The sequence below is a fragment of the Phaenicophaeus curvirostris genome, unplaced genomic scaffold (assembly GCF_032191515.1).
Source record: "Phaenicophaeus curvirostris isolate KB17595 unplaced genomic scaffold, BPBGC_Pcur_1.0 scaffold_111, whole genome shotgun sequence".
In the NCBI taxonomy this organism is placed as follows: Eukaryota; Metazoa; Chordata; class Aves; order Cuculiformes; family Cuculidae; genus Phaenicophaeus; species Phaenicophaeus curvirostris.
The window spans coordinates 436628-462581 of NW_027206732.1; positions in this window are offsets into that span (position 1 = coordinate 436628).

Here is a 25954-nt window from a genome sequence, read left to right on the forward strand (position 1 = left end):
CATTGCTCCTCTCCGCCCATCTTGGCATTTCTTCGTCCATCTTTGCATATCTCCGCCCGTCTTTGCATATCTCCGCCCGTCTTTGCACTTGTCCCACTGTCTATGCACTTCCCCGCCTGTCTTTGCCCTTCTCCACCCCTATTTGCCCTTCTCTGCCCATCTTTTCCCTTTTCCGCCCATCTTTGCCCTTCTCAAGTACTCTCCGCACTTCTCTGACTGTCTTTTAACTTCACCGATTGTCTTTGCAATTCTCCGCCCGTCTTTGCCCTTCTCCACCCGTCTTTGCCCTTCTCTGCCTTTCGTTGCCCTTGTCCGGCCCTCTTTGCCCTTGTCCGGCCCTCTTTGCCTTTGTCCGCTCCTCTTTGCCCTTGTCCGCCCGTCTTTGCCCTTGTCCGCCCGTCTTTGCCCTTGTCCGCCCATCTTTGCCCTTGTCCGCCCGTCTTTGCCCTTGTCCGCCCGTCTTTGCCCTTGTCCGCCCGTCTTTGCGCTTCTCCGCCCGTCTTTGCGCTTCTCCGCCCGTCTTTGCGCTTCTCCGGCCGTCTTTGCGCTTCTCTGGTATTCTCCGCACTTCTCTGCCCGTCTTTTTCCTTCTCAACCTGTCTTTGCACTTGTCCGCCAGTCTTTGCCCTTCTCAGGTACTCTCCACACTTCTCCGCCCATCTTTGCTCTACTCCATCTGTCTTTGCCCTTCTCTGCCTGTCTTTGCACTTCTCCAGTATTCTCCGGATTTCTCAGACTGTCTTTGCCCTTGTCTAAACCTCTTTGCACTTGTCCGCCCGTCTTTCCCCTTCTCTGTCCATCTTTGCCCTTCTATCGCCTTCTTTACTCTTCTCCGCCCGTCTTTGCCCTTCTCCGCCCCTCTTTGCCATTCACCGGTACTCTCCACAATTCTCCGACTGTCTTTGCCCTTCTCCACCCATCTTTGCCATTCTCCGCCAGTCTTTGCCCTTCTCCGCCCCTCTTTGCCCTCGTCCAGCCATCTTTGCCCTCCTAGCGCCCGTCTTTGCCTTCCTTTGCCCATCTTTGCCCTCGTCTGCCCGTATTTGCCTTCTCCGCCCATGTTTGCTCTTCTCCGTCTGTCTGTGCCATTCTTCGGTATTCTCCGTCCTTCTTCGCCCGTCTTTGCCCTTCTCTGTTATTCTCAGCACTTCTCCTCCCATCTTTGCACTTCTCCTCCCGTCTTTGCACTTCTCCTCCCGTCTTTGCCATTCTCCTCCCGTCTTTGCCCTTCTCCCCCTGTCTTTGCACTTGTGAGCCTGTCTTTGCCCTTCTGTGCCCGTCTTTGCTCTTCTTGGCACGTCTTTGCACTTCTCTGCCCGTCCTTGCATTCTCCGCACTTGTTTGCCCTTCTCCGCCCATCTTTGCCCTTCTCCGCTCGTCTTTGCCCTTCTCCGCCCATCTTTGCCACTCTCCACACTTCTTTGCCCTTCTCCGCCCATCTTTTCCCTTCTCTGCCCATCTTTTCCCTTCTCCGCCCGTCTTTACCCTTTTCCGCATGTCTTTGCTCTTCTCCGACCGACTTTGTGCTTCTCCGCCCGTCTTTGCTCGTCTTTGCACTTCTCTGCCCGTCTTTGCTCGTCTTTGCACTTCTCTGCCCGTCTTTGCATTCTCCGCACTTGTTTGCTCTTCTCTGCCCAACTGTGCCCTTCTCCGCCCGTCTGTGCTCGTTCTCTGCCCGTCTTTGTCCTTCTCCAACATTCTTTGCCCTTGTCCGCCCGTCTTTGCCCTTGTCCGCCCGTCTTTGCCCTTCTCCGCCCGTCCTTGCCCTTCTCCTCCCGTCCTTGCCCTTCTCCGCCCGTCCTTGCCCTTCTCCGCCCGTCCTTGCCCTTCTTCGGTACTGTCCGCAATTCTGCGACCGTCTTTGCTCTTCTCCGCCTGTCTTTGCCCTTGTGCAACCTTCTTTGCCTTTGTCCGCCCGTCTTTTCCCTTCTCCACCTGTCTTTGCCATTCTCCACCCGGCTTTCCCCTTCTCCGCCCTTCTTTCCCCTTCTCCGCCCGCCTTTGCCACTCTCCAGACGTCTTTGCAACTCTCCTCACTTCCTTGCCACTATCCGCACTTCTTTGCCACTCTCTGCACTTGTTTGCCCTTCTCCACCCGTCTTTGCCCTTCTCCGCTCGTCTTTGCCCTTCTCCTCCCATCTTTGTTCTTGTCCGCATGTTTTTGCCCTTGTCTGACCGTCTTTGCCCTTCTCCGCCTATCTTTGCACTTGTCAGCCCTTCTTAGCCGTTGTCCACCCGTCTTATCACGTGTGCAACCATCTTTGTCTTTGTCCAACAGTCTTGTCAATTGTCTGCTTTCTTTGCACTTCTGCGCCCGTCTTTGCCCTTCTCCCCCATCTTTGCCCTTCTCCGCCCGTCTTTGCCCTTCTCCGCCCGTCTTTGCCCTTGTCCGTCCGTCTTTGCCCTTCTCCTCCCGTCTTTGCCCTTCTCCACCCGTCTTTGCCCTTCTCCGCCCGTCTTTTCTCTTCTCCCCCCGTCTTTGCCCTTCTCCTCCCGTCTTCGCCCTTCTCCTCCCGTCTTCGCCCTTCTCCTCCCGTCTTCGCCCTTCTCCTCCCGTCTTCGCCCTTCTCCTCCCGTCTTCGCCCTTCTCCTCCCGTCTTCGCCCTTCTGCGCACTTCTTTGCTCTTCTCCACCCGACTTTGTCCTTCTCCGCCTCTCTTTGCCCTTCTCCGTTATTCTCCACACTTCTCCGACCGTTTTAGCCCTTCTCCGCCAGTCTTTGCGCTTCTCCACCTGTCTTTGCACTTCTCTGGTATTCTCTGCACTTCTCCGCCCGTCTTTGCCCTTCTCCGCCCGTCTTTGCCCTTCTCCGCCCGTCTTTGCCCTTCTCCGCCCGTCTTTGCCCTTCTCCGCCCGTCTTTGCCCTTCTCCGCCCGTCTTTGCCCTTCTCCGCCCGTCTTTGCTCTTCTCCGCCTCTCTTTGCACTTCTCCGGTATTCTCGGGATTTCTCTGACTGTCCTTGCTCTTGTCTAAACCTCTTTGCCCTTCTCTGTCCGTCTTTGCCCTTCTCTGTCCATCTTTGCCCTTCTCCCCCCGTCTTTGTTCTTGTCCACCCGTCTTTGCCCTTCTCTGTCCGTCTTTGCCCTTCTCTGTCCATCTTTGCCCTTCTCCCCCCGTCTTTGTTCTTGTCCACCTCTTTTTGCCCTTTTCCGTCCGTCTTTGCCCTTCTCCGCCCATCTTTGCACTTGTGCACCCGTCTTTGCACTTGTGCGCCTTCCTTTGCAATTGTCCACCTGTCTTTACTCCTCTCCGCCCATCTTTGCCCTTCTCCGACTGTCTTTGCGCTTTTTTGCCCGTCTTTGCCCCTCTCCACCCCTCTTGGCCCTTCTTCGTCCGTCTTTGCCCTTCTCCACCCTACTTTGCCCTTCTCAGCCCATCTTTGCAATGTCCGCCCGTCTTTGCCCTTGTCCACCCGTCTTTGCCCTTCTCCACCCGTCTTTCCCCTTCTCCGGACGTCTTTGCCACTCTCCGGACGTCTTTGCCACTCACCGGACGTCTTTGCTCCTCTCCTCACTTCCTTGCCACTATCCGCACTTCTTTGCCCATTTCCAACCGTCTTTCATTTGTGAGCCCATCTTTGCCCTTCTGCACCCGTCTTTGCTCTTCTCCGCCCGTATTTGCCCTTCTCCCCCGTCTTTGTTCTTGTCCGCATGTTTTTGCCCTTGTCCGACCGTCTTTGCCCTTCTCCGCCTATCTTTGCACTTGTCAGCCCTTCTTAGCCGTTGTCCGTCCGTCTTATCACTTGTGCAACCATCTTTGCCTTTGTCCAACCGTCTTGGCAATTGTCCGCCTTTCTTTGCCCTTCTCCGCCCGTCTTTGCCCTTCTCCGCCCGTCTTTGCCCTTCTCTGCCTCTCTTTGCCCTTCTCCGTTATTCACCACACTTCTCTGCCCGTTTTAGCCCTTCTCCGCTCGTCTTTACCCTTTTCCGTACGTCAATGCTCTTCTCCGCCCGACTTAGAGTTTCTCCGCCAGTCTTTGCGCTTCTGACCGTCTTTTTTCCCATCTTTGCTCTTCTCCGATATTCTCCACACTTCTCTGCCCGTCTTTGCCCTTCTACCCTTTTCTTTGCCCAACTTCGTCCTTCTCCAATATTCTCTGCCCTTCTCCACCCGTCTTTGCCCTTCTCCACCCATCTTTGCCACTCTCTGCCTTTCTTTGCCCTTCTCCGCCCATCTTTGCCCTTCTCCGCCCTTCTCCGATATTCTCCGCCCATCTTTGCCCTTCTCCACCCGTCTTTGCCCATCTTTGTACTTCTCCAATATTCTCCACCCTTCTCTGCTCGTCTTTGCCCTTCTCCCCTCATGTTTTCCCATCTCCGCCCGTCTTTGCCCTCCTCCGCCCGTCTTTGCCCTCCTCCGCCCGTCTTTGCCCTCCTCCGCCCGTCTTTGCCCTCCTCTGCCCATCTTTGCCCTCCTCCGCCCATCTTTGCCCTCCTCCACCCATCTTTGCCCTCCTCCGATATTCTCCACATTTCTCTGCCCGCTTTTGCCCTTCTCTGCCTTTCTTTGACCTTCTCCATCCTACTTTGCCCTTCTCCGCCCATCTTTTCCCATCTTTGCGCTTCTCCGATTTCCTCCACCCTTCTCCACCCATCTTTGCCCTTCTCCCCTCATGTTTTCTCTTCTCCGCCCGTCTATGCCCTTCTCCCACTGTTTTTGCCCTTCTCCCACTGTTTTTGCCCTTCTCCCCCTTCTTTTCCCTTCTCCCCGCGTCTTTGCCCTTCTCCCCGCGTCTTTGCCCTTCTCCCCGCGTCTTTGCCCTTCTCCCCACGTCTTTGTTCATCTTTGCACTTCTCCGATATTCCCCTCCCTTCTCCGCCCGTCTTTGCCCTTCTCTGCCCGTCTTTGCCCATCTTTGCACTTCTCCGATATTCTCTACCCTTCTCTGCCCGTTTTTGCCCTTATCCCCTTATGTTTTCCCTTCTCCGCCCATCCTTGCCCTTCTCCGCCCGTCCTTGCCCTTCTCCGCCCGTCTTTGCCCTTCTCTGATATTATCCACCCTTCTCCACCCGTCTTTGCCCTTCTCCGCCCATCTTTGCCCTTCTCCGCCCGTCTTTGCCCATCTTTGCACTTCTCCAATATTCTCCACCCTTCTCCGCCCGTCTTTGCCAATCTCTGCCCGTCTTTGCCAATCTCTGCCCGTCTTTGCCCTTCTCCGCCCGTCTTTGCCCTTCTCCGCCCGTCCTTGCCCTTCTCCGCTAGTCTTTGCCCATCTTTGCACTTCTTCGATATTCTCCACACTTCTCCGCCCGTCTTTGCCCTTCTACCCTTTTCTTTGCTTATCTTTGCCCTTCTCTAACATTCTCTGCCCTTCTCCCCCCGTCTTTGCCCTTCTCACCCGTCTTTTTCCATCTTTCCTCTTCTCCGATACTCTCCACACTTCTTAGCCCGTCTTTGCCCTTCTACCCTTTTCTTTGCCCATCTTTGCCCTTCTCCAATATTCTCTGCCCTTCTCCTCCCGTCTTTCCCTTCTCCGCCCGTCTTTCCCTTCTCCCCCCGTCTATGCCCTTCTCCCCCCGTCTATGCCCTTCTCCCCCCGTCTTCGCCCTTCTCCCCCCGTCTTCGCCCTTCTCCCCCCGTCTTCGCCCTTCTCCCCCTGTCTTTGCCCATCTTTCCACTTCTCTAATATTCTCCACCCTTCTCCGCCTGTCTTTGCAATTCTCCCCCCTTCTTTACCCTTCTCCACCCGTCTTTGTTTTTTTCCACCCATCTTTACCCCTCTTTCCACTTCTCAAATATTCTCTGCCCTTCTCCGCCCGTCTTTGCCCTTCTCCGCCCGTCTTTGCCCTTCTCCGACCGTCTTTGCCCTTCTCCGCCCATCTTTGCCCTTCTCCGCCCATCTTTGCCCTTCTTTGATCTTTTCCGCCCTTCTCCGCCCATCTTTGCCCTTCTCCGCACGTCTTTGCCCTTCTCCCCTTGTCTTTGCACATCTTTGCACTTCTCCGATATTCTCTGCACTTCTCCGCCCCTCTTTTCCCTTCTCCGCCCCTCTTTGCCCTTCTTAGCCCCTCTTTGCCCTTCTCCGCCCCTCTTTGCCCTTCTTCGCACTTCTCCGCCAATCTTGCCCATCTTTGCACTTCTCCGATATCTCCACACTTCTCTGCCCTTTTTTTCCCTTATCCCCTTATGTTTTCCCTTCTCCACCCGTCTTTGCCCTTCTCCCCCTGTTTTTGCCCTTCTCCCCCTTCTTTGCCCTTCTCCGCCCGTCTTTGCCCTTACCCGCCCGTCTTTGCCCTTCTCGGCCCGTCTTTGCCGTTCTTTGCACTTCTCCGATATTCTCCTCCCTTCTCCGCCCATCTTTGCCCTTCTCCGCCCGTCTTTGCCTTTCTCCGCCCGTCTTTGCCCATCTTTGCACTTCTCCAATATTCTCCACAATTCTCCGCCCGACTTTGCCCTTCTCCATCCATCTTTGCCCTTCTCACCCGTCTTTTCCCATCTTTCCTCTTCTCCCATACTCTCCACACTTCTTCGCCCATCTTTGCTCTTCTACCCTGTTCTTTGCCCATCTTTGCCCTTCTCCAATATTCTCTGCCTTTCTCCATCCATCTTTGCCCTTCTCCACCCGTCTTTGCTATTCTCCGCACCCCTTTGCCCTTCTCCGCACCTGGCCTCTTCTTCCAAGTGACAGGGGACAGGACAAGAGGGAATGGCCTCAAGCTCCGCCAGGGGAGGTTTAGGCTAGACGTGAGGAAAAAATTCTTTAGAGAAAGGGTCATTGGGCCCTGGCAGAGGCTGCCCAGGGAGGTGGTTGACACAGTTTCTCACAGCATTCTGCTTGAGAAACTGTCAACCTCTGGCCTGGACAGGCGCACACTCTCCTGGGTGGAAAACTGGTTGCATGGCCGGGCCCAGAGAGTGGTGGTAAATGGTGTGAAATCCAGTAGGAGGCCAGTGACAAGTGGGGTTCCCCAGGGCTCAGTGCTGGGTCCAGCCCTGTTCGATGTCTTTATCAATGATCTGGATGAAGGCATCGAGTGCACCCTTAGCGAGTTTGCAGACTACACTAAGCTGGGTGGAAGTGTCGATCTGCTGGAGGGTCGGGAGGCTCTGCAAAGAGATCTGAACAGGCTGGACTGCTGGGCTGAGTCCAATGGCATGAGATTTAATAAGGCCAAATGCCGGGTCCTGCACTTGGGGAACAACAACCCTGTGCAGCTACAGACTAGGAGAAGACTGTCTAGAAAGCTGCCTGGAGGAGAGGGACCTGGGGGTGCTGGTTGACAGCCGACTGAATATGAGCCAGCAGTGTGCCCAGGTGGCCAAGAAGGCCAATGGCATCTTGGCTTGGATCAGAAACGGCGTGACCAGCAGGTCCAGGGAGGTTATTCTCCCTCTGTACTCAGCACTGGTGAGACCGCTCCTCGAATCCTGTGTTGAGTTCTGGGCCCCTCACCACAAGAAGGAGGTTGAGGCTCTGGAGCGAGTCCAGAGAAGAGCAACAAAGCTGGTGAGGGGGCTGGAGAACAGGTCTTATGAGGAGCGGCTGAGAGAGCTGGGGTTGTTTAGCCTGGAGAAGAGGAGGCTGAGGGGAGACCTCATTGCTCTCTACAACTATCTAAAAGGAAGTTATGGAGGGGGAGGGACCTGGCCTCTTCTCCCAAGTGACATGGGACAGGACAAGAGGGAATGGCCTCAAGCTCCGCCAGGGGAGGTTCAGGCTGAAGACTAGGAAAAAATGTTTCACTGAAAGGGTTATTGAGGACTGGTAAAGGCTGCCCAAGGAGGGGGTTGAGTCACCTTCCCTGGAGGTGTTTAAAGGATGGGTGCATGAGGTGCTGAGGAACATGGATTAGTGTTTGATAGGAATGGTTGGACTCGATGATCCGGTGGGTCTCTTCCAACCTGGTTATTCTATGATTCTGTGATTCTATGATAATGTCACAGTAGGCGCAGGCATTGTAAATGTAGATGATGACACAAAAAGCACAGACATTGTAAATGTAGATGTTGAAACAATTAGCACAGGTATTGTAAAAGAAGATGATGTCACAATAGGCACAGAGTACAAAGGCATTGTAAATGACGATGTTGTCACAATAGGCACAGGCATTGTATATGACGAAGATGTCACAATAGGGACAGACGACACAGGATTTGTAAAAGACGATGATTTCACAATAGGCAGAGACGACAGCCATTGTCAATGACGATGATGTCACAATAGGCACAGGCATATTAAATTACGATGATGTCAGAATAGGTGCAGAGGACACAGGCATTGTAAAAGACAATGTCACAATAGGGAGAGGCGACAGGCATTATAAATGACGATGATGTCACAATAGGCACAGAAGACTCAGGCATTGTAAATAAGGATGATTTCAGAAACGGCACAGACGACACAGGCATTGTAAATGGCGATGATATCAATAGACAATGTCACAATAGACAAAAAAGACACAAGCATTTTAAATGACGATGACGTAAAAATAGCAGAGAAGACACAGGCATTGTAAATTATGATGATGTCACATGAGACACAGAAGGCACAGGCATTGTAAAAGACTATGATGTCACATTAGGCACAGACGAGACAGGCATTGTAAATGACGATGATGTCACAAAAGGCACAGGCATTGTAAATGACGATGATGTCAAAATAGGAACAGACACCTCAGGCACTGTAAATTACAATGATGTCATAATAGGCACATGAATTGTAAATGATGATGTTGTCACAATAGGCACAGAAGAGACAGGCATTGTAAATGATGATTATGTCATATTAGGCACAGACGGCACAGGAATTGTTAATGACGATGATGTCACAATAGGCACAGGCATTGTAAATGAAGATGATGTCTCACTAGACACAGAAGACACAGGCATTGGAAATGACGATGATGTCACATTAGGCACCGATGACACAGGCATTGTAAGTGGCGATTGTGTCACAATAGGCACAGGCATTGTAAATGACGATGATTTCACAATAGGCACAGACCGCACAGGCACTTTAAATTATGATCATGTCATAATAGGCGTAGCCATTGTAAATGAAGATGATGTCAATATAAGCACAGGCATTGTATATGACAATGATGTCATAATAGGCACAGGCATTGTAAATGACGATGATGTCAAAATAAACACAGGCTACACAGGCATTGTAAATGACGATGAAGTCACAATAGGCCCAGGCTTTGTAAAAGATGATGATGTCACAACAGGCACAGAAATTGTTATTGAAGATGATGTCAAAATAGGCACAGGCATTGTAAATGACGATGTCACAGTAGGGACAGGAGACACAGATATTGTAAATGACGATGATGTCAAAATAATCACAGGAAACAAAAACATTGTAAATGACGTTGATGTCACAACAGGCACAGGCATTGTAAATGACGATGACGTCACTAGGAGAACAGGCATTATACATGACGATGATGTCACATTAGGCACAGACGGTACACGCATTGTCAATGACGATGATGTCACAATAGGAACAGGCATTGTAAAGGGCGATGTTGTCACAATAGTCACAGACGACAGAGGAATTCTAAATTACGTTGGTGTCACAATAGGCGCAGGCAGTGTAAATGACGATGATGTCACAATAGGCACAGAAAACAGTCACTTTAATTGACGATGATGTCACATTAGGCACACACGAAACCGGCATAGTAAATAAGGATGATGTCACAATAGAAACAGACGACACAGGAATTGTGAATGACGATGATGTCACAATAGGCACAGAAAACACAGTCATTTTAACGACGATGATGTCAAAAAAGGCACAGTGGACACAGGCATTGTAAATGACGATGATGTCACAATAGGCACAGGAGAAACAGGCATTGTATAAAGCGATGATATCACAATAGGTACAGACGGCAGAGGCATTGTAAATGACAATGTCACAATAGGAAAAGGCATTGTAAAAGAGGTTGATGTCACATTAGGCAGAGGCGACACAGGCATTGTAAATGACGTTGATGTCACAATAGGCACAGGCATAGTAAAACACGATGATGTCACAATAGGCGCAAACGATACACGCAATGTAAATTACGGTGATGTCGCAATAGGCAGAGACGACACAGGCATTGTAAGTTATGATGATGTCACAATAGGCACAGGCAGTGTAAATGACGATGATGTCACAATAGGCACAGAAGACACAGGCATTGTAAATTATGATGAAGATGTCACAATAGTCAAAGACGACAGACGATTTCTAAATTATGATGATGTCACAATAGGCACAGGCACTGTACATGACGATGTTGTCACAATAGGTACAGGCATAGTAAATGACCACGATGTCACAATTGGCACAGATGACACAGGCATTGTAAATGCCCATGATGTTACTATAGGGATAGACGACACATTGTAAATGATGATGATGTCACAATAGGCACAGACAACACAGGCATTTTAAATGACAATGATATCACTATAGGCGCAGACAAAAGAGGCTTTGTATATGAAGATGATGTTACAAGAGGCACAGACGACACAGGTATTGTATATGACTATGATGTCACAATAGGGACAGGCACCACAGTCTTTTTAAATGATGATTATGTGACAAAAGGGACGGGTAACACAGGCATTGAACATGAAGATGAATTCAAAATAGGCACAGACAACACAGGAATTGAAAAAGATGATGATGTCACAATAGGCACAGACAAGAGGCATTGCTAATGACGATGATGTCACAAAAGGCACAGGAATTGTAAATGACGATGATGTCACAACAGGCACAGAAGATACAGGCATTGGAAATGAAATGATGTCACAATAAACCCAGGTACTGTAAATGACAATGATGTTCACATTAGTCACAGATGAAGAAGGCATTGTACATGACGATGTAGTCACAGTAGGGACAGGAGACACTGGCATTGTAATTGATGATGATGTCACAAAAGGCACAGGCGACACGGGCATTGCAAGTGATGATTGTGTCACAATAGGCACAGGCATTGTAAATGATGATGATTTCACAATAGGCACAGACGGCATAGGCACTGAAAATGACGATGAAGTCACAAAAGGCACAGACGACGCAGGCATTGTAAATGACGATGATATCAAGATAGGCACAAACAAAAGAGGTTTTCTATATGAACATGATGTCACAAGAGGCACAGATGGCACAGGCATTGTATATGATTGTGTTGTCACAATAGGGACAGGCGACACTGTATCGTAAATTACGATTATGTGACAAAAGGTACGGGCAACACAGGCATTGAACATGACGATGAAATCAAAATAGGGACAGGCGACACTGTATCGTAAATTACGATTATGTGACAAAAGGTACGGGCAACACAGGCATTGAACATGACGATGAAATCAAAATAGGCACAGGCGACACAGGTATTGTAAATGACGAAAATGTCAAAAGAGCCAAAGGCATTGTAAATGACGATGATGTCACAATAGGCACAGGCATTGTAAATGACGATGACATGCCAAAAGGCACAGAATACAAAGGCATTGTAAATGACGATGGTGTCACAGTCGGCACAGGCATTGTAAATGACGATGATGTGACAATAGGCACAGACATTGTAAATGACGATGATGTCAAAAGAGCCACAGGCATTGTAAATGTTGTTATTATCACAATATGCACATGCATTGTAATTGATGATGATGTCACAATAGGAACAGACGACACAGGCATTGTAAATGACGATGATGTCACAGTAGTCACAGGAATTGTTAATTACGATGATGTCATAATAGAGACAGGCGACACAGGCATTGTTAATGACGATGTTGTCACAATAGGCAGAGATGGCACATGCATTGTAAAAGACGATGATGTCACAACAGGCACAGACGACACAGGCATTGTAAATGATGCTGATGACACAATAGGCATAGAAAACAGAGGCATTGTTAGTGACAATGACATCACAATACGGACAGGAAAACAGGCCTTGTATAAAAAGGTGATGTCACAAGAGGCACAGACGGTACAGGCATTGTAAATGACGATGATGTTAATAAGCACAGGCATTGTAGAAGACGATGATTTCACATAACGCACAGGCGATAAAGGCATTGTAAGTGACGATGAAGTCACAATAGGCACAGATGGCACAGGCATTGTACAAGACGATGATATCACAATAGGAATAGACAGCAAAGGCACTGTAAATGACGAAGATATCACAATAGGAACAGGCATTGGAAGTGACGATGATGTCACTACGAGAACTGACATTGTAAATGACGATGATGTCAAAATTGGCACAGATGGCATAGGCATTGTAACTGACGATGATGTCAAAATACTAACAGGTACTGTATATGACGATGATGTCACAATAGGCACAGACGACAGACATTGTAAACGACGACGATGTCACAATAGGCACTGGCATTGTAAATGACGATGATGTCACAATAGGCACAGGCAATGTAAATGATGATGATGTCACAATAGGCACAGGAGATGTAAATAAATATGATGTCAAAATAGGCATAGAAAACACAGTCATTTTAATCGACGATGATGTTGAAATATGCACAGATGACACAAGTTTTGTAAATGAGGATGATGTAACTATAGGCACAGGCATTGTAAATGTCGATGATGTCACAATAGACACAGAAGACATGCATTGTAAATGACAATGATTTCATAATAGGCACAGATGACACAGGCATTGTAAATGACGAAGATGACACAATAGGAACAGGCATTGTAAATTACGATGCTGTCACAATAGACACAGAAGAGACAAGAATTTAAATGACAATGACATCAAAATAGCACAGAAACACAGGCATTGTAAAATACTATGATGTCACATTAGGCACAGATGACACAGGAATCGTAAATGACGAAGATGTCACAAAAGGCACAAAAAGTACAGACATTGTACATGACGAGGATGTCACAGTAGGGACAGGAGACACAGGCATTATAAATGACGATGATGTCACAAGAGGCACAGTCGACACAGGCATTGTAAATTACTATGATGTCAGAATAGGCACAGGTGACAGAGCCACTGTAAATTACGATGATGTCAGAACAGGCACAGACGGCAAAGGTATTGTAAATGACAATGATATCACAATAGGTACAGGCATTGTAAATGAAGATGATGTCACAATAGGAACAGGCATTGTAAATGAAGATGATGTCACAATAGACACAAAAGTCATAAGCATTTTAAATGACGATTACGTCAAAATAGCACAGGCGACACAGGCATTGTAAATGACGATGATGCCACATTAGGCACAGAAGGCACAGGCATCGTAAAAGACTATGATGTCGCATTAGGCACAGACAAGACAGGCATTGTAAATTTCGATGATGCCACAATAGGCACAGACGACGCAGGCATTGTAAATATGGATGATGTCACAATAGAAACAGATAACACAGCAATTGTAAATGACGATGATGTCACAACAGGTGTAGAAAATACAGGTACTGTACATGATGATGATGTCACAGTAGGGACAGGAGACACATGCATTGTAAATGACAATGATTTCACCAAAGGCACAGTGGACACAGGCATTGTAAATGACTATGATGTCACAATGTGCACAGGCATTGTAAATGACGATGATTTCACAATAGGCACAGACGATGCAGGTATTGTAAATAAGCATGAAGACACAATAGAAACAGACGACACAGGAATTGTGAATGAGGATGGTGTCAAAATAGGCACAGACAACACAGGTGTTGTTAATGACGACAATGTCAAAATAGGGACAGGCCACACAGAAATTGAAAATGACGATGATGTCACAATACGCACAGTTGAAACTGGCATTGTATATAGCGATGATGTCAAAATAGGCACAGAAGGCACAGGTATTGTAAAAGAGGCTGTAATCACATTAGGCAGAGGCGACACAGGAATTGTAAATGAAGTTGATGTCACAACAGGCACAGGCATTGTAAAAGAATATGATGTCACAGTATGCACAGGAATTGTAAATGACGATGATGTGACAATAAGCACAGGCATTGTAAATGGTGATGAAGTCAAAATAGGCACAGGAATTGTAAATGGCGATGATGTCACAATAGGCACAGGCATTGTAAATGACGATGTTATGACAATAGGCTAAGGAATTGTAAATGGTGATGGTATCACAATAGGCACAGAAGACACAGGCATTGTAACTGACAATGATGTCACAATAGGCACAGGCATTGTAAATTATGATGATGTCACAATAGTCACAGACGACAGAGGATTTCTAAATTACGACAGTGTCACAATAGGCACAGGCACTGTAAATGACGATGTTGTCACAATAGGTACAGGCATTGTAAATGACGATGAAGTCACAATAGGCACAGACGACACAGGCATTATACATGCTGATGATGTCACAATAGCCACAGGTATTGTAACTGACGATGATGTCACAACAGGCACAGGCACTGTAAATGACGATGATGTCAGAAGAGCCACAGACATTGTAAATGATGATGAAGTCACAATAGGCACAGACGACACAGGCATTGTAAATTACAATTATGTCACAATAGGCAGAGACATTGTAAATGATGATGATGATAAAATAGGCAGAGGCATTGTAAATCACGATGATGTCACAATAGGTGCAGGCACTGCAAATGACTATCATGTCACAATAGGCAGAGGCATTGTAAATGACGATAATGTCACAACAAATACAGGAAGTGTAAAAGACGATGATGTCACAATAGGCACAGACGACACAGGCATAGGTAATTACGATGATGTCACAATAGTCATAGGCATTATAAAAGACGATGTTGTCAAAATATTAATAGCATTGTAAATGACGATGATGTCACAATAGGCACAGACGACACAGGCATTGTAAATGACGATGATGTCAATATAGGGACAAGAGACGGAGTTATTTTAATAGAAGATGATGTAACAGTAGGCACAGGTGACACAGGCATTCTAAATAATGATGATGTCAGAAAATGCACAGACTGCACAGGCATTGTAAATGATGATGATGATATCACAATAGGCACAGGTATTGTAAATGACGATGATGTCAAAATAGGCACAGGCATTGTAAATGAAGATGAAGTCAAAATAGGCACAGACAACACAGGTATTGTAAAAAATGATGATGTCACAATAGGCACAGGCATTGCAAATAACGATGATGTCACAAAAGGCACAGACGGCCCAGGCATTGTAAATGACAATGATGTCAAAATATGCACAGAAGACACAGTAATTGTAAGTGACTTTGATGTCACAATAGGCACAAGTATAGAAAAGTACGATGATGTCACAACAGGCACAGGCATTGTAAATGGCAATGATGTCACAATAGGCCCAGGCAACACAGGCATTGTAAATAAAGATGTTATCACATTAGGAACAGGCATTGTAAATGATGATGATGTCACAATAGGCACAGGCTACACAGTCATTGTAAAGGACGATGATGTCACAATAGGCACAGAGGACACAGGCATTTTAAATGACGATGATATCAAAATTCGCACAGAAGAATCAGTCATTGTAAATGACAATGATGTCACAATAGGCAACGACGACAAAGCCATTGTTAATAACGACTATGTCACAATAGGCACAGGTATTGTAAATGACGATGATATCACAACAGGCACAGATGACAGGTATTTTTAATGACAATGATGTTACAATAGGGACAGGCGACACAGGCATTGTAAAAGACGATGATGTCACAATAGGCATAGGCATGGTAAATGACGATGATTTCACAATAGGAACAGGAAACACAGGCTTTGTAAATGAAGATGATATGACATTAGGCACAGGAATTGTAAATGACAGTGACGTCACAATATGAACACGCATTGTAAATGACGATGATGTCACAATAGGTACAGGCATTGTAAATGACGATGATGTCACAAAAGGCACAGGCACTGTAAATGACGATGATGTCACAATAGGCACAGGCATTGTAAATGACAATGATGTCACAATAGTAAGAGAAGACAGGCATTGTAAATGACGATCATGTCAAAATATGCAGAGATGACACAGGCATTTTAAATGACGATGATGTCACAATAGGCACAGGCATTGTAAATGACGATGACATCACAATAGGCACAGGCATTTTAAATGACGATGATGTCACAATAGGCACAGGCATTGTAAAAGATGATAATGCTGCAATAGGCAACGGAATTTTAAATGACGATGATGTCACAACAGGCACAGGCATTGTAAATGACGATGATGTCAAAATAGGCACAGGCATTGTAAATGACGACAATGTCACATTAGGCACAGGCATTGTAAATGAATACGATGTCAGAGTACGCACAGACAAGACAGGCATTTTAAATGACGATGGTGTTACAATAGCGGAGATGACAAAGACATTTTAAATAACGATGATGTCACAATAGGTACATGCATTGTAAAGGACTATGATGTCACAATAGGCACAAACAACACAGGCATTTAATTGATGATGCTGTCACAAATGGCACAGGCATTGTAAATTACGATGATGTCAAAATAGGCACAGGCATCGTAAATGTCAATGAAGTCACTAAAGGCACAGAAGACAAAGGCTTTTTTAATGACGATGATGTCACAATGGGCATTGCCTTTGTAAATAATGATGATGTCACAATAGGCACATGCATTTTAAATGACGATGATGTCACAATAGGCACAGATGACACAGACATTGTTAATGACGTTGGTGTCACAATAGGGAGAGGTGACAGAGGCATTGGAAATGACGATGATATCACAGTAGACACAGAGGGCACAGGCATTGTAAATGACGATGATGTCACATTAGCCACAGTCATTGTAAATGTCAATGATGTCACAAAGGGCATGTGTTTTGTAAATAATGATGATGTCACAATAGGCACAGCCGTTGTAAATGACGGTGAAGTCACTATAGGCACAGGCATTGTAAATGACGATGATGTCAGAATAGGAAAGGCAACACTGGCATTCTAAATGACGATGATATGAAAACAGGCATAGGCATTTTAAAAGACGATAATGTCACAACAGGCATAGGCGACACAGGCATTGTAAATGACGATGATGTCACTACAGGCACAGACATCAAAGGCATTGTAAATGACGTTGATATCACAATAGGCACAGGCATTGTAAATGACGTTTATGTCGCAATAGGCACAGGCACTGTAAATGAAGATGATGTCAAAATAGGCACAGGCATTGTAATAGAAGATGATGTCACAATAGCCACAGGAATTGTAAAAGAAGATGATGTCAGAGTAGGGTTAGGCATTGTAAATGACGATGATGTCACAAGTGGCCCAGAAATTTTTAACGATGATGATGTAATAATAGGCACAGCCATTGTAAATGACTATGATGTCACAATAGGCACAGGCATAGTAAATGACGATGATGTCACAATAGGCACAGGTATTGTAAAAGACGATGATGTCACAATAGACACAGACAACACAGGCATTGTCAATGACGATGATGTCAAAATAGGCAAAGAGAACACAGGCAGTGTAAATGACGATGATGTCACAATAGGCATAGGCATTGTAAATGACGATGATGTCAAAATAGTTTCTGAAGACACAGGCATTGTAAATGACGATGATGTCATAATAGGAACAGTCATGGTAAATGATGATGATGTCACACTGGGCACAGGCATCGTAACCGACTATGACATCAAAATAGGCACTGACAGCACAGGCTTTTTAAATGATGATGATTTCACAATAGGCATAGACGACACAGGCATTGTAACTGTTGATGATGTCACAACAGGCACAGGCATTGTAAATGACGATGATATCATAATAGGCACAGGTACTTTAAATGACGATGATGTCACAAAAGGCACAGGCTTTGTAAAAGATGATGATGCTGCAATAGGCAAAGGAATTTTAAATGACAATGATGTCACAATAGGCACAATAATAGTAAATGACTATGATGTAAGAATACGCACAGACAAGACAGGCATTGTAAATGACGATGATGTTACAATTGGAAAAGAACACAAAGGCATTTTAAATGACGATGATGTCACAAAAGGCACAGGCTTTGTAAAAGATGATGATGCCGCAATAGGCAAAGGAATTTTAAATGACAATGATGTCACAATAGGCACAATAATAGTAAATGACTACGATGTAAGAATACGCACAGACAAGACAGGCATTGTAAATGACGATGATGTTACAATTGGAAAAGAACACAAAGGCATTTTAAATGACGATGATGTCACAATAGGTACAGGTGACACAGGCATTTAAATGACTATGCTGTCACAATATGCACAGGCATTGTAAATTACGATGATGTCACTATAGGCACAGATGACACAGGCATTGTTAATGACGTTGATATCACAATAGGGAGAGGAGACACAGGCATTGTAAATGACGATGATGTCACAATAGGCACAGCCATTGTAAATGACTATGATGTCACAATATGCACAGGCGTTGTAAATGACGATGATGTCATGATAGGAACTGGCATGTTAAATGACGATGATGTCACAGTAGGTACAGGATTTATAAATAACTATGATGTCACAATAGGCACAGGCATTGTAAATGACGTTGATGTCACAATAGGCACAGACGACACAGACATTGTAAATGGCAATGATATCACAATAGGCACAGACAACACAGGATGTGTAAATGACGATGTTGTCATGCCGCGGTGGGAGGGACCAAGTGATCGAATCAATGTGATTGAGAAAGCAAGACCGTCTTTATTGAGAAAGAATCAGGTTATGTACTTTTCTTCTACTTGATTACATCATTGTATTATAATTTCATTGGTTGATCAAACACACAATTATATGTTCCATGGTTACATGCATATTGAATATCCATCCCCCTTTAAGCTAATATATCACTACCTTTCACATGCTATTTTACTCTTAACATCTTGTGCAACCACTATGCTCAAGAACGCAGCATTCTGTTACGGTTTCTGCATCCATAAACACACTACCTTATCTATAGCTAAACTTAATGTTCTACCAGGGAATTGCTTGTACAGCCAACCGCTCCCAACTATTGTTCAGCTAGGAGCCTGTTTGTACAATTCCTCCAAAGGAATATGTCCTTGCTCGTTTAACCATTTCTCAACAATTTCCCTTTTTTTCTTCTTGTACAAGCAATACCCTATCTGACAACTTAGACATTTGTTTCATTATACACCCATATACCAAGCGAACTATGATTATGATTAGCAATATGATCCCAAGCCAGCGTAAAGCCTCTTTTAAACATGACACTAGCCATAGAGAAAGATTGCCAAACGTTGATGTTAACCACTTGTCGAATGGACTAGAAGACAATGTCACATTCTGTGTGTGAGTCTGTAACCACTGTAACTTCTTATGAACAGACTCACTATGGTCAGAAAGGTTAAAGCAACACATTCCCTCAAAATCTTCACAACCATGGCCTTGTGTTAGCAATAAAAAATCTATAGCAGCTTGATTTTGCAATACAGCATGTCGCAGACTATCCATATCTTGAGATAATTGAGCAATGATTTCAGTGGTTACATTAGACTGCTTAACTGTCCAGCAAGCAAGGCGTTCTAGTGTCCTTAAAGCATGTGCAGTTCCTATGCCTGGAATCAATGATGCAGGGATTCTCAAAACTAATCCCCATAACTGTACATTGTCATTGCAGTCTGAAGGCAATTGTTGAATTGATCATTTAGCATGACTTAAACCTTGAATTGTGGATCGATTTAATGCCAACATGGTTAATTTTCCAAGATAGCAAGGACCTCCATATGCATTTTATGGATACCCTGCCATGCTCTGTCACCACAAATCAAAAAGACATTTGGAGGTAATGCCTTAGCAGTATTATTTGCCCAAATATGAATTTGATTAGGTGCCCATCCATAGGCATTTAATGGTTCATTTTCATTTTTATAACCACAATACGAGCCAATATTATACAAAGTATCCTTAGGGGTTAACGAAGTGGCCGATTGATTTTTCAGGAAGGAATAAAAGGCAAATAGAAAACACGTTTGTGTATAATTTTTTGTAACATTTCCAACAGCCATGGATCCAGCTATATCAATTTCTTGTGGATCCCATGGTAAGGTTCGATTCAATCCATTGATCAGGTTAGCACTATACTCACTAACGCTGGTGGTGTTATTACAGGTGCCAACACTGAAACAGTTAAAGACTTTGCTGTCATAACCTGGAAAGCCAAACAAACAGGTACGAAAGGGATCCGTAGCTGTAGCAAGAGGTAGGCAAAAAGCGGAGTTGCCAGTCTGTTTGGCCCAAGTCACCCATAAGGTTATAACCTCGTCCCCATGTTAGTAGCTTATACAGCCCTCGGTGATTATCATTGTAATCATTTTAAATTTAGTGACTATGTTTTTTGGGGTTAGTGTGGCAAAATATCCACTCAATAATTCGTAATGAATCTTTTGAATTTTCCTGTATCATTGCCTCAATTATCCCTAAAGGTTGTCTGCACTAGGACCCAGCAGCTGCTGTTGAGTGACACTGGAATGCACAGTGTTCTCACAAATTGGCATTCCCCTAGAGAGATAACATCGTTAACTCCCCTGGTCTTTTTCAAAGCTGAAAGAAAAAAAAAACTTAGAAAGGAAGGAGAAGGGGGGGGGGGGGGGGGGCACTCACACACATACAGCTGCATGTTTTGCTAGGTATTTTAAAACTTTTCCTTCTGAAGCCTTTCACTCCAAAGATCCCCAGGTAAATCTACCTGTTTGCCGGCTTAGTGGACATTTGAGATTGAAAGGTCCCAGAGATATATTTTCAAGATTAATCAAAACCAATTTGTAAGTCTTACAAACGTTTGAAGTACTTCAAACACACACACACGACCACTCATTTCTCAGCTAGCCAAATACATTCATACAATGTTGGTTATCACTTAAAATAAGTAGATGTATTATCTAATAAGGTTTATATCGATTGTCTAACAAATATTTCACTTATGGTAGTTTGTTTGTTGTTTTTTTGGGGGTTTTTTTGGTTTTTTTTGTAGTTTCTATATTGATAGAATCGCGGACTGGTCAGTTGAACAACAGCCTCTGTCTTCCCATATGCCTATTCCCAGCCAAATTATTGATAATCATTCTAATTACAAGTTAGTAAAGCCACCCTCCTATGGTCCTTTTACATTCCGTGGTATTGTGTGAAGTGCGGATGATTGCAGCACTACTGCGATGGTGGTGATCACGTCTATCTCGGTGGTGCCTCTGGTTCTTGCTCTGAGGTGAGAGCTGCTGCTTGCCGTGGAGGCGTCTGTGTTGGTATATGCCTCTGAACTGTGCTTTGCTCCTGATTTTCTGACAATACTGTCCCATTCTTATCCCATTTTGATTTACAACAACTGGTAAAATGTTTGCCCTTTCCACACCGAGGGCAGATTTTAGGCCCTCTCTCCTGGTGTTGTGTGTGGCAGTCTCTTTTAAAATGTCTCTCCTTGCTGCATCTCTAACAGAATGTATTTCTGTCCCAGATTACAGTCAGGGCAGCAGCTACCAGCTGTGCTTGATAGGTAGATGATACCAGCTGTGCTTGATAGGTAGATGATTCCAGCTGTTATAGGATTTTTCAGACTGCATCATATCTTTCCATATTCGTCATTAAGATTTTTTGTCACTGATTGCAAAATTAAGGCTCCTGTAACTGCTCGGTTGTCTTACTTGCTTGTCAAGCACATCCTTCGATCTATCTATAAACACCATATACAGGTCATGCTTGTTTCAACTTTCCAACATCCGGTATCTTTATAAGTGTTTGATAAATCAAAAAGCTGCATCTGTTGTAAAATTGCATTATTCAAACTGTCTTGATTCTTGAACTGCTACCAACATTGTTTAATCAAGCCATTTCTTATCGTATCTGTTAACAGTCCCTTCTGCAATGCTGAAACTGCTTGCGTTTCGCAGCAGCAGTAGGCGGCCCCCGCTCAGCCCAGGGCAAAGGCACCCCCTGCGGTGAACCGCTCTGCGGGAGCTGGAGGGGTGGGGGAGCGGCCCTCAGCCAGGCGGCTTCGTTCTCTTCATGGTATTTCGCCGCTTCTTCCTCTAACTCCCTCTCTTCACTATCAGATAAAAGATCATTATCTAACTCTGGAGGAGCTGACGGCACAGGCACTTGAACCTCTCCTTTGGCAGGAGTCGAGGGTCCCAATATAACAGTAGAGCCAATTGGTGGCTCTGAAATGTAGTCGCTACCCAGAACATACCGCCCCGGCTCGGATTGGATACCTTCCAGCTGGTTAGTGGCTATCTTTTTTTTCTGCATGATACTGTTTTAAAGAGTTAGTGACTGCTCGCCACTGTTTCATTAACTTTTTCGCAGTCTTATCTTCATCGATAACCTTATCCCATAACTTATCTCCAAACTCTCGCCAGGCTATATCATTAAACAACAATCCAGGATCCTGAAAACACCCGAGACTCATCCCATATGCTATCAGTCCTAGCAAATCCTTTTTTGGACTAATGTCCGGTACTTTTCGCTTTTCTAAAAAGCGTTGCAATAAATCAAGGGCTACTTGCTTTTCCATGGTTACCGGTAACTCTAACAACACAAAAAAAAGGTGCAGCCTTACACTTGCAGTAGCCCTCCTCGGACTGACCTCTATGAGGTCAGTTCGGGCATGGATCGCATACTTCTGTTCCAGCCAGGCGTTGATTTTTGCCCCCCCATAGCTGCTACCGGTGCTTTTCCGAGCTCCCGCCGTTTTTTCCGGTCTTACCAAAATGCCTTTTCTTGTCCCTTGTTCGGGTGCCAAAATGCCGGCACGGGAGGAACCAAGCAGTCAAATCAATATGATTGATAAAGCAAGGTCGACTTTATTCAAAAGAAGTTAGGTTATATACTTTCCTTATACTCAATTACATCATCGTATTACAATTTCATTGGTTAGTAACAGCATGCAAATACATATTCATTGGCTATATTCATAGTGCCCCCATGTTAATATTCATTAACTACTACATGCTATTTTGCTTCTAACATCCTGCTACAGTTTCTATGTTCAAGGACACAACACCCTGTTTTGATTAAAGTTTTCTAAACTATGTGCTGACTTATCTTAGAGTAAGGCCTAATGTTATCAAAAAGAATTGCTTGTACAGCCACCTGCTCTCAGCTCATCATTTAACAGCGAGATTGTTTATACAGCTCCTTCAAGGGCCTTGTTCACTTAACCATTTCCCAACAAAGCAACATGCCACACATGCCATGTACATGCCATACACATGCATCCAACACACTAGCACATGCCATCAAGATGACATCCAGCCATGGACATGCCACGCACACACCATGAAGGTGACACACCAGCCATGCACATTTCTTGCACATGCTACGCACATACCTTGCACACACAAGCAACATGCCACATACGCCATGTGCATGTTATGTACATTCTGTGTACATGTTATACATATGCATCAAACACGCTAGCACATGTCATCAGGATGACACACCAGCCATACACACGTCATACACATTCTAGGCTCATGCTATGCTCACCCCATGCACACACCACGCATGTGCCTTGCACATGTAAGTAACATAGAGTCATAGAATAACCAGGTTGGAAGAGACCCACCGGATCATCGAGTCCAACCATTCCTATCAAACACTAAACCATGCCCCTTAGCACCTCATCCACCCATGCCTTAAACCCCTCCAGGGAAGGTGACTCAACCACCTCCCTGGGCAGCCTGTTCCAGTGCCCAATGACCCTTTCTGTGAAGAATTTTTTCCTAATGTCCAGCCTAAACCTCCCCTGGCGGAGCTTGAGGCCGTTCCCTCTTGTCCTGTCTCCCATCACTTGGGAGAAGAGGCCAGCACCCTCCTCTCTACAACGTCCTTTCAGGTAGTTGGAGAGAGCAATGAGGTCTCCCCTCAGCCTCCTCTTCTCCAGGCTAAACAACCCCAGCTCTCTCAGCCGCTCCTCATAAGACCTGTTCTCCAGCCCCCTCACCAGCTTTGTTGCTCTTCTCTGGACTCGCTCCAGAGCCTCACCATCCTCCTTGTGGTGAGGGGCCCAGAACTGAACATAGGATTCGAGGAGCAGTTCCAGCAGTGCCGAGTACAGAGGGAGGATAACCTCCCTGGACCTGCTGGTCACGCCATTTCTGATCCAAGCCAAGATGCCATTGGCCTTCTTGGCCACTGCTGGCTCATATTCAGTCGGCTGTCAACCAACAACCCCAGGTCCCTCTCCCCCAGGCAGCTTTCTAGACAGACTTCTCCTAGTCTGTAGCACTGCATAGGGTTGTTGTGCCCCAAGTGCAGGACCCGGCATTTGGCCTTGTTAAACCTCATGCCATTGGACTCTGCCCAGCGGTCCAGCCTGTTCACATCCCTTTGCAGAGCCTCCCTACCATCTAGCAGATCAACACTTCCACCCAGCATAGTGTCATCCGCAAACTTGCTAAGGGTGCACTCAATGCCTTCATCCAGGTCATTGATAAAGACATTGAACAGGGCTGGACCCAGCACTGAGCCTTTGGGAACCTCAGTTGTCACTGGCCTCCAGCTGGATTTCACACCATTTACCACCACTCTCTGGGCCCGGCCATGCAACCAGTTTTCCACCCAAGAGAGTGTGCGCCTGTCCAGGCCAGAGGTTGACAGTTTCCGAAGCAGAATGCTGTGAGAAACTGTGTCAAAGGCTTTACTGAAGTCCAGGAACATACATCCACAGCCTTTCCCTCATCCAGCAGCCGAGTCACTTTGTCATAGAAGGCGATCAGGTTAGTTTGGCAAGACCTGCCTTTTGTGAACCCGTGTTGACTGGGCCTGATCCCCCGGTTCTCTTGCATGTGCTTCATGATCGCACTCAAGATCACCTGCTCCATGACTTTCCCTGGCACTGAGGTCAGAATGACAGGCCTGGAGTTCCCTGGATCCTCCCTGTGACCCTTCTTGTAGATGGGCACAACTTGTAGATGTTGGAAGATGATGGAAAGAGGTTTGGCCAGCACATCTGCCAGCTCCTTCAATACCCTTGGATGAATCCCGTCCGGCCCCATAGACTTGTGAGTGTCTAGTTGGGCTAGCAAGACTCTGACCACCTCCTCTTGGATCATGGGAGCCTCATTTGGCTCCTCTAGCTCCTGGGTTTGTACACAGATGGAACGACTTTCTTTACAATTAAAGACTGAGGCAAAGAAGGCATTAAGTACCTCAGCCTTGTCCTCATCCCCTGTCACTGTTGTTCCTTCTGCATCCAATAGGGACTGTATGGTCTCCCTAGTCCTCCTTTTATTATTTATATATTTATAGAAAGATTTTTTGTTATCTTTCACAGACTTTGCCAATCTGATTTCTAGCTGAGCCTTAGCCCTTCTGATTTTTTCCCTACACAATCTCACTTCCCTCCTGCAGTCCACCCAAGAGGCCGTCCCCTTTTCCAGAGCCCATAAACATTTCTCTTCTTCTTGATATCACTCAAGATCTCTCTGTTCAACCAAGCTGACTTTCTCCCTTGCCGGCTTTTTTTCTGGAACATGGGGATGGCTTTCTCCTGAGCTGCTAGGATTTCCTTTTTGAAGAGCTCCCAGCCCTCATGGGCTCCCTTGCCCTTAAGGACTGTCTTCCATGAGACTTCGCCAACCAGCCTTCTGAAGAGTCCAAAGTCTGCCCTCTGGAAATTTAATGCTACTGTCCTGCTAACCACCCTCTTCACTTCACCTAGAACAGAAAACCCTATCATCTCATGATCACTTTGTCCTAGACATGTCACACACCATGTCTATGTTACGTAAATGCCACGTACACACCATGCATACGCCATGCACACGCCTTGCACACAGAAGCAACGTGCCACCCACGTGCCTTGGACACAGAAGCAACATGCCACACAGTGTTCAAGTTATGTGCATGCTGTTTACACACCATCCGCATGCCTTGCACACGCTAGCACACGCCAATAAGATGACGCACCAGCCATGCACACACCATGCACATGCCA